This window comes from Nycticebus coucang, chromosome 5 (assembly GCF_027406575.1).
Source record: "Nycticebus coucang isolate mNycCou1 chromosome 5, mNycCou1.pri, whole genome shotgun sequence".
Classification (NCBI taxonomy): Eukaryota; Metazoa; Chordata; class Mammalia; order Primates; family Lorisidae; genus Nycticebus; species Nycticebus coucang.
The window spans coordinates 46,264,755-46,274,734 of NC_069784.1; positions in this window are offsets into that span (position 1 = coordinate 46,264,755).

Sequence of the window (9,980 nt, forward strand, 5' to 3'; positions counted from 1 at the left end):
GTATCTAATACTAATGGTTTGTACCCTCTTGAATCCAGCAGGCAGTGTGAGCAGAAGGGCTCACTTCACAGCCCAGCTGAGGCTCAGACATCAGCAGCTCAGCTGAGGGGCAGAGTTACTCACCATGGTGCGAGAATTCAGCCTTGCCGTCTTTGCCTCTGACTCTGGGCAATTCCCCTTCAGACCCCCTTTGCTTAAGTTGTTTCTCAACCATTTCATCTGGTCAAACTATGGTCCAGTTATGTCTTTCCACTCTTTTAGGGGACTCTCTGGCCCTGATGGTTCTGGCCAAGTTCGCATCTTCCTTCAGTTATAGAATCAGCTTTGGAAAGAAATTCTATCACTATCAACTTTCACAGGGGCTAGAAGGAAAAGCACAGATCAGGGGCCTCTCCAAGTGCGGGGAGGCCTCCTTCTGCAGCCAGAGGGTCTTGCCACCGCACTCCATGTCCAGGAAGCCAGGGCCTCGGGAGAACCGTCCTGAAACCCTCGCCAGCATTCCATTCCTTTCTCAGGGTATGCTTTCTGTGTTTTTTAAAGATGGAGCCAAGAACAACAATTCTAAGGAGTAGTTAGATTTCCAAGTCACTGGCAAGCACACAAGATCTCTGCTTTCCTTAGAAAATATAGGGGAAAAATAGATTTCTGAGTGAAACAGTGTATGTCTTGTCTTTCGAGGTCAGCCTCCCCAAACTGTTCCCAATCGTCTCAATCTCACTGGGTTGCCTTTATTTAGAATTTGCTCTACTTTTCTTCATATGTAAGTTTTTAAAAAATTTTTAGCTGTTACTGAAAAACTGGGAGCTATTTAAAATCAGAGTCTTTGAATCTCCGAAGTGTGGCTTACCACCAAAGCCCCCGAATGGAAAGTGTCTGTCCCTGGACTGTGGACTGTTCTGGGGACCAGGCAGCCCTGGACATATGCTGCGGTGATCAGGTTTCCCTGCACATCCATGGGAAGTGTGAGGATCTAAATTCGCATCCCACTCTCAGGAAGAGGTGGGCTTTCATGGTTCACTTTTAATGGACCAGCCTTATTTTTTTCCTGCCTTTTATTGTCCTAGTTTTGTTTTGCCTCTGCCTTTTTGCTCACTGATTGTATTTATTTTGTAAAGAAGGAATGCTGCACACATTTCTGAGTCAAGCCTGCATCCCTCAAATCAGCCTTTTTGTTCCAGTGTTAGCTGCAGCCCAAGCTGGTCTGTCCTGCACTCCTGATTTATGGGGTGGCGCTGAAATGTGTGTTTTTATGGACTATTCGCAAGTACTTTTTGTTTCGTTTTTCGAACAAGAGGGGTAAAACAAAGTAAACAAATCAATACAAATGAATGTTAATTGTCACAGTATAAGACACAGGTGCCTCGTTTTGGCAACCTTTTCTAGTCCTTCACTGTGTGAGTGGGCACCACCCAGAATCCTTTCATCTAACCTAGTCCCTTGCATTTGTTTATTCTAGGTGGCAGAATGATTTTGATTATTCACAGCCATAAAGTTTGGGTGCCATTTAAAATAGTTGCACACAAACTTTATGGCCACCCGGTATTATTTAATTTGATCTTCACAAGAACCCATTTGACAGAGAATCGGAATTTGAACTCATGGTCTTTCATTTATTTCATTTTGTTTCATTTGTTTTTCGATTAAACACCTTTTTTTGAAGCATCTTCTAGTTACCAGACATACTCCTGGGTGCTGGGGATGGATCCTTTGTAGACCTGAACGTATCTGGCATGCACCGTAGCAAGGGGGTAGGCAGTAATCAAACCAAAATGTGCGTGTGCATGCTTGCGTGTGTGCACATGTGTGTGCATGTGTGCGTGTGCGATATGATGTTGAACATAGGCAGGAGCTCTGAAGAACAGCTGAGGAGGTGGGGAGAGAGCTGTGGGTGTGGGTGGGATGTGGGGATGCACACTTGAGAGGGAGTGCAGGGGGAGACCCAGAGGAGAGGAGGGAGGGATAATCTTTTACGGGCACAACCCATGTCTGAGGGAGTCTGGGGATGGCTCCTTGCAGAGGAGGGTTGTGATAGGTGGGACTCTAGACAAGTCCAAGATTGCCTCTCCTCCAAGGGGTAGATCTCCTACCAATGTCACTGCCTGCAAAAGTCCCTTCTTTGGCTAACTTACTCCACCCAGGCAGGGGCAGGCTGCTGGGGAAGGCACCTCTGGGCAGAGAGGTAGACACCCCTGCTTTCAAGCCCTAAGGGCACTTCCTCAGCCCCGGGAGAGAGGAGGTTGGCAGAGTCTTTATCCAGCTCTTCAGTTTTCTCCCTCTGTTTATGTAGGAATGAATAACATATACCTGCCCACACCGCATCCAGAAGTCTGAGGCGGCTCAGAGAGAGAGAACCATGGCCCAGAAGTCAGGAGGCCAGGGATCTGCCTACTGTGGGCCCTGAGTCAGGTCCCCTCACCCCTGGGCCCCCCCATTTCCTATTTGTGATAGGTCAGACCCCCATCTCCTACAGCCCTTTCTGACCTGACAATTTCACAATCTGTTAGGAGATAATCTTTTACGGGCACAACCCATGTCTGAGGGAGTCTGGGGATGGCTCCTTGCAGAGGAGGGTTGTGATAGGTGGGACTCTAGACAAGTCCAAGATTGCCTCTCCTCCAAGGGGTAGATCTCCCACCAATGTCACTGCCTGCAAAAGTCCCTTCTTTGGCTAACTTACTCCACCCAGTGGACAAAGCAGAATATGGCATCTTTCATTGCTCTTGTTCTGCGGGCCACTGGCCAGAGAAGGGCAGCTGGGACACCTGGGATGGAGTGTACAGAAAAGCTTGTCCCTAGAGCCCTGTGTTCCGCAGCCGCAGGCATCTTACGGGCTGGTCAGGCAGGCCTGCTAGCAGCCCCAAGGCCCTTCTTTTCTCTTAACTCTGAATATCTGGTGGCCATGGAGGACTTCCCACCTTCCAGTATCATCAGGAAATTCCTAAACAGATCCACAGAGAAAGAGACTGATGCTAGCTTGGCAAAGAGCCTTAAAGTTCCACCAATACACTTCCAGGTTTTGACAACTATTTCTTCCTCAGGGCAGCCCTCAGTGAAGCCTTGACTCTGACATTCACTTCCCTTACTCATTGTACTTCTCCTTGGAAACACACCTCCCCTGGGGAGCCCCCCCAACGCCCACCCAGCTAAACTGAGCCTCTTTGGAACAGGACAGCCTCTGTTCGTAGTAGTCCTCAAAACCAGCCTGGCGCCTATAGTAGTTCTCCCTACATATTTATTAAATAAATTTGTAATAATACTTTGTGCCAAGACTTATTTTAGATACTTAAAAATACAATGCATTTATTCCTCTTCCCTTATGAGGTTGCTACTTTTAGGATCCCCACTGAACTGGGTAAACTGAGGCATGGGGCGGTTAAGCCTAGGGTCACGTGGCTAGGCAATGGCAGAGCTGAGGTTTGCACACAGCAGGTGAGCCCTGGTGTCTGTTCCCTGCTGCATGGCAGCGCCGGCTGGATGGCTTTCCCAGAAAGCCTGTGCCTGCCTTATTGCCCGACTGGAACCTCCATCAATGTTCACACACCGTGAGAGGAGACATCTTTGCCTTGTGCCTGATCTTATCAGGAAAAAGTTCAGTTTTTCACCACTAAACATGGTAGCTGGAGATTTTTTTCTAGATGCCCTTTATTGGGTTGTCCTAGTTAGTTGTCTGAGAGTTGTTGGTTTTTTCCTTTATCACGAATGGATATTTAATGCTGTCAAACGCATTTTCTACATGTATTGAGATGATTATGTGGTTTTTCTTTTTTACTTTGTTTATTTGGTTAATTACCAAATTGATCAATTGATTTTTGAAAGTTAAATCAACCTTGAATTGCTAGTATAAACCCTATTTGTTCATGATGTGTTAGTTATCCTTCTTATACGTTTTTGAATTTTGCTTACTGAAATTTTATTTAAAATCTTCGCATCTTTGTTCATGACAGAGATTGGTCCATCGTGCTTTGTGTAGATCCAGTTTGCCATCTGGTATTATTTTTTCTCTGCCAGAATGACTTATATTTTTCTTCTACTTCCAGAAAGAGAGCAGGGAGATTTTTTCCCCCCCTGAAACTGGCAGGGGCCATCTTCTCTCATCTCATAAACTAAAATTGAGGGTGTGTCCATCTCGGAGAAAGGGAGACCAGGGGATGTGCCTATGCTGAACCACTTGGGATCTGGTGCTGTCAGCTCCCTGAAAGCCTCAGGCTGCCAGGAAGGGGTGGAGTGCCAAACACACTCAGGTCATGGTCAAGTCAGTGAGGAGATGCAATTACAGCGTCCACCTGGGTGGGCATCAGCCCTTGGGGACAAATAAGTCATCAGTGTGAGTAATCTCTTCATTCTTAATAAATGAAAAAACAAAATTTTAATACTTATGGTAGCTTTTATTTTTTTTGGACTCAGATTTTAGATATTTTGGAGACATTGGATGTGTAAACAGGGATTTGGGTCAGATAAGTTAAGGCAAGAAGGTTATGAAGATCACCTCCAGGGTGATCAATAAATTAAAAGGTGGTCATATAAATTAAGGCAAGGAGGTTATGAAGATCACCTCCAGATGAATTTTCAGAATTAATAACACGTGTATACTTCCTCCTAACTTGTGTTTCAGCACTAACATTCCTTTAATTTCTTGTCTTTGTGCAACAGTATATTAAAAACCCGGGCTAGACACATGATGACCAAGGGTAAAGGTAACTGAAAGCTCTGCCAGAGTAAAAACCCCTGTGGCCCCTGGGTGGCAATCCCAGTGCCTGAGTCAGAAGCGGGCCCGTGTGACCCCACTGAGGACCATGTGACCTAATATATTTAATTGGAGCCTCTCAGCAGTTTTATTTTAAGTGGCAAGATAATTTAAGTTAGTATGTTTATAAAAAATAAAATTGAACAAGAAGCCAAGCGCCATTAATGTTGTGAACACTGTCACAACCCCCAGCTGAGAAGAGCCAGAGCAGATCATTTGTAGGGTGCACCATGTTCCCAGCGCTGTGCTGGGCACGGTGCACTTATATCCTCCCAGATACCTTGTGAAGTGGTCACTGTCATTATCAACAGTTCCCAGATAAATAAAGTAAGGTGAGCAGAGGTGGAATTCTTTAGCCCCGTGCCACACAATAATAAGCAGTGGAGCCACCATCCGAGCAGCTGGGATTCTGGCTCCTGAGTTAACTATATAACTATTATATAGTTATATATAATTATATATAATTAACCACCACACCGCACATTAAGAGATTGGGGGAAATATTTTAGACAAATAATGACTTTAGGCTTCACAGTTGTCAGATTTTTAGCAGAGATCTCTGTATTTCACACCCGCTCCAGTCTCAGGAACTACTACTGCAAGTGCTTTGACTTCTTCCAAGGCTCAGGACCAAAGGCTGAATCAGAGTCTCTCCATCAGGAGTGACTTTTCTTCCCAGGAGACATTGGGCAATGTCTGGAAATGGGTTTTTGCTTCTTTCTTTTTTGTTTTTTTGTTTTGTTTTGTTTCGTTTAGATTAATATAAGGGTATATAAGGTTAGGTTGTTTGTGTTTGTTAGCTCAAGTCCAAATTGTACTTGCACCCTTCACCCAGGAGGCGTACCATGTTCCCGTACACCCCATCCTCCCTTCCTTCTCTCCCCTCCTTCCCCAGTCCTCCCCACTTCTTGAATTTAATTGTGTTTTTCTCTCACCTGGGTGTGCAGTTGTTCATCTACTACCTGATCAAGCTAAAAAGCTTCTGCACAGCTAAGGGCACAACAATTAAAGTGGACAACCTTTAGAACTGGATAAGATGCTCACATGTTATGAATCTGACAAAGAACTAATAACCAGAATTAACAGAGAACACAAACTAATCAATGAGAAAAGAGAAAACAAGGCCATTTATCACTGGGCAAGAGACATGAACAGAACTTTCTCCCAAGAAGACAGAAGAATGGCCAAAAATCACATGAAAAAAATGCTCATTGTCCCTAATTGTCAGAACTGCCTTGAGACATCACCTAACCCCAGTGCAAATAGCCTACATCACTCAGTCCCAAAGCCAAAGATGCTGACATGGGAATGGAGAGAAGAGGCCACTTACACACTGTTGGTGAGATTGCAAACTCACATAGCCTTTTTGGAAAGAAGTATGGAGAATCATTAAAGAGCTAAAAATAAACCTTCCATTTGATTCCACAATCTCATTAGTAGGTATCTACCCTGAAGAAGAAGAAAAAAAAATCATTTGCACTAGAATGTTTACTGCAGTTCAATTCACAATTTCCCAAGTGCCCATCAACTCACAAATGGATAGACAAACTCTGGTGTATGTACACTATGGAATACTATTCAGCCATAAAGAAAGACAGGGCTTTACATCTTTTGTATGTACCTGGATGGATTTGGAGAACATCCTCCTAATTAAAGTATAGAGGAAGCGAAATACTTTGGATGGTCACAGTTCACGAGGGAGAATGTTGGTGCTGTTGGCCCCTAGTAAACAGAGGTTAGTGATGTACTAAATGTTCAACATTGCATAAGACAACTTCCTAAGATAAGCAATTGTCAAGTAAAAAAATATCACTAGTGCTGTGGTTGAGACATCCTGAGCTAGACTGAAACAGAGTCATGAGGTACTCATTGAGATTCTCTCTTTGTCACCCAGGGTTTTGTCCTTGTGACTTGAGTAGCAGCAATCTTACTCACAGTGCCTGAAGAATACATGACACGTGTCACTCACTGCTTGGTACGTGAACACTGGTTTTGGCTTGTGTCTCTCATCCCCATTCTCGTTGTATCACTGTCTCTTGCCTCATGAGCTATGGCACAAGTTTAGATTGGGAAGAACCCTTTCTTCTTAACTGTTCGAGGGTCAGTATTTTTTTTTTTTTAAGAAAGGGTCTCACTTGGTTGCCCTGGGTAGAGTGCCGTAGCGTTATAACTTACAGCAACCTTAGTGATCCTCTTGCCTCAGCGTCCCAACCAGTGGGACTATATGCACCTGCCACAAAGCCCAGCTATTTTTAGAGATGGGGGTCTAGATCTTGCTCAGGCTGGTCTTGAACTCCTGAGCTCAAGCAATCCACCTTCCTCTGCCTCCCAGAATGCTAGGATTACAGATGTGAGCTACCACACCTGGCCCTAGGGCTAGTATTCCCAGCATGCCGAGCTCTTTTATGTGCCTTGAGTTATGCTTTAAGATGGTTTCTTGAATCCTATTTCTGTCCATCCTATTTGCTGGATCCTCGTGGTAGCAGCCGCCTATTCTCCCAAATAACCTGATTATTATCCTCAGGACATGAGTATTCTGAGGGAACTGAGGTGTTCAAACTTCTGTGAGATTTTGGCCTGTGGTCAGAGTTCCCAAGTGCTGTAAAGTGCAAGGACACATGATGGAAGGGAAACATGGGGCGGTTCCTTCTGCAGAGGCACCCTCAAGCCTGTGGGCTCTCATAAGCAGGAATGACAGCCTCTAGATCACTATCTCAGCAATGCTCCAGGAATAGCCACTGTATCTTGCTGGCAGCTTCTGGTCTGGGTTTGTAGTATCCAGAAACATTCCTCTGCCACTCCTTCTGAGGGCAAAGGAACTGCTTATCCTCCCTAACGAAGGCGAGCTCTCAAAGTGATGAGGTTCTAGACTTGAGGGAGGGATACCATTGCCCCAAATACCTACTCCACCTGTTGGTTGCTCCAACAAATTCCTACAGATTCATTGGACATTATCATGCACTCCACTTTATAGATGAGAATCCTTAAACTCAGAGAAGTTAAGTGACTTTCCTGAGGCGACACAACTAATCAGCGAAGTGATCCATGTCTATATATTTCTAATTTGCTACACTTTGCTGGGTTGTTTCCAAGAAATTACTTGGTCTTACTACATAGTAGGAAAAACTGATGGAATTATCCAAGTGTCTAAGGCTCAGTCTGTGGGTCGTGACCAATGAAAATATATCCTGCTTACCAGATATTTACATTATAATTCATAACAGTAGCAAAATTACAGTTACGAAGTAGCAACAAAAATAATTTTATGGTTGGGGGTCACCACAACATGAGGAACTGTATTAAAGGGTCATGGCATTAGGAAGATTGAGAACCACTTGTCTAAGCAATATGGACATGTCCCCACTAACAAACCCAAATGAAACTTCTAAGCATGAAAAATAAAATACAGATGATCCCTAACTAGCAACTTGTGATCCTTTGGCTTTACAATGATGTAAAAGCAGCACACATTCACTAGAAACCCATGCAGCCATTCTGTCTTTCACTGTCAGTGCTGCATTATATAAATTACATGAGATAAATAACACTATTTTTAAAAATAATATAGGCTTTGTGTTAGATTTTGCTCAACTGTAGGTTAATGTAAGTGTTCTGAGCATGTTGGCTAGCCTAAACTATGATGTTCCATATTAAATGCGTTTTTGACTAACAGTGTATTTATCTTATGAGGGTTATTGTAGTATAACCGCATTGTAAGTTGAGGAGCACTTGTATCTGAAATAAAAATATACTCTGTGGGGTTAAAAGTAGATGAGACATTGAAGAAGAATAGACCAGTGGATGAGAAGAAATAGCAATAAAAACTATGTAAAATAAGGCACAGATAAAAAACTGAAAAACCTATTCCTAGTGGCCTCAAGAAAATATTAAGTAGCATATCATATATATAATTAGAATCTCTGAATGAACAGAGAGAGATGAGAGATCAGAAGAATTATTTGAAAAAATAAAAAGCTAAAATCTTTCCAAATTTAATGAAACTCTAAACTCCCACATCCAAGAAGTAAAAAAAAACTCTACCAGTGGAAGGGTAAAAGAACAACAGGTAAGAAAAATCAGATATTCAAAACCAGATGATAACAAAAAATATTAAGAGCAGTCAGAGAAGATACTTTATGTACACAGAAACAAATTCAAGAATGACAACAGATTTTCTTCTAGAAACTATGCAAGCCAGAAAACTATGAAGAAAACAATGAAAGAAAAAAACAACAACTGTTAACCTAGAATTGTTTGCTAAGAGAAAATATCTTTCAGAAGTAAAAAGTAAGGAATGAATTTAAAAGGGGTATGAAAAAATTTGTGGAGATGGAAAAGTTTATAATTTTGATTTTGGTAATAAATATGTTATTATTAAATATATATAATTATCAAATGTATACATATAGATAACTTATATGCATATTTATACAGAAATTGTACATTAAATAGTGCTGTTTACTATAGGTCAATTATGCATCAATAATGCTATATTGTTAATAAAAAGGAGAAATTAAGAGTTTATAAAGTAAGTAAAAGCTGACAAATTCATTATCCACAGAATGACACAACAAGAAATGTTATAGGAAATTCTCAAGAAAGAAATGAATGTGATAGAAAATCAAAATTTGGAGCTCAGCAAAGGAATGAATAGCTTCAGAAGAATGTGGGAAGTGTGACTGCCTAAAGAAAAAAAACATAAATATATTGTGGTGTACAGAACATCTATAAAAGTAAAATGTATAACAACAGCACAAATGACAAAACAGGAGAGACAGATGTTTGTTGCTATAGAGTTCTTATGTTATATGTGAAATAGTAATATATAAGAATGCAAATATGTTAAAGGATGGAAAGATACCAAGTTAATTACAATAAAAGAAAAGCTAGAATAGCCTTATCAATTTTAGAACAAGGAATTTACTGGATATAATGAGGGATATTCCATAAAGATAAATAGATCAATTCACCAATGCATCTAAAACCACTAAATGCATATGCACCTAATAATATTGCTTCAAATTAAGAAAAACATAACCTATAGAATTGAAAGGACTGATAGAGAAATATACTACTATAGTCAAATTTCTTAATATTTCCCTCTCAATAACTGATAGAGCAAGTAGACTGAAAATTAGTGAAGATATAGAAGTCTTGAATAACACTATCAACAACTTGACTGAGTTGAAATTTATAGAATAGTTTACTTTTTTTTGTTTTTTTGTTTTTTTAAATT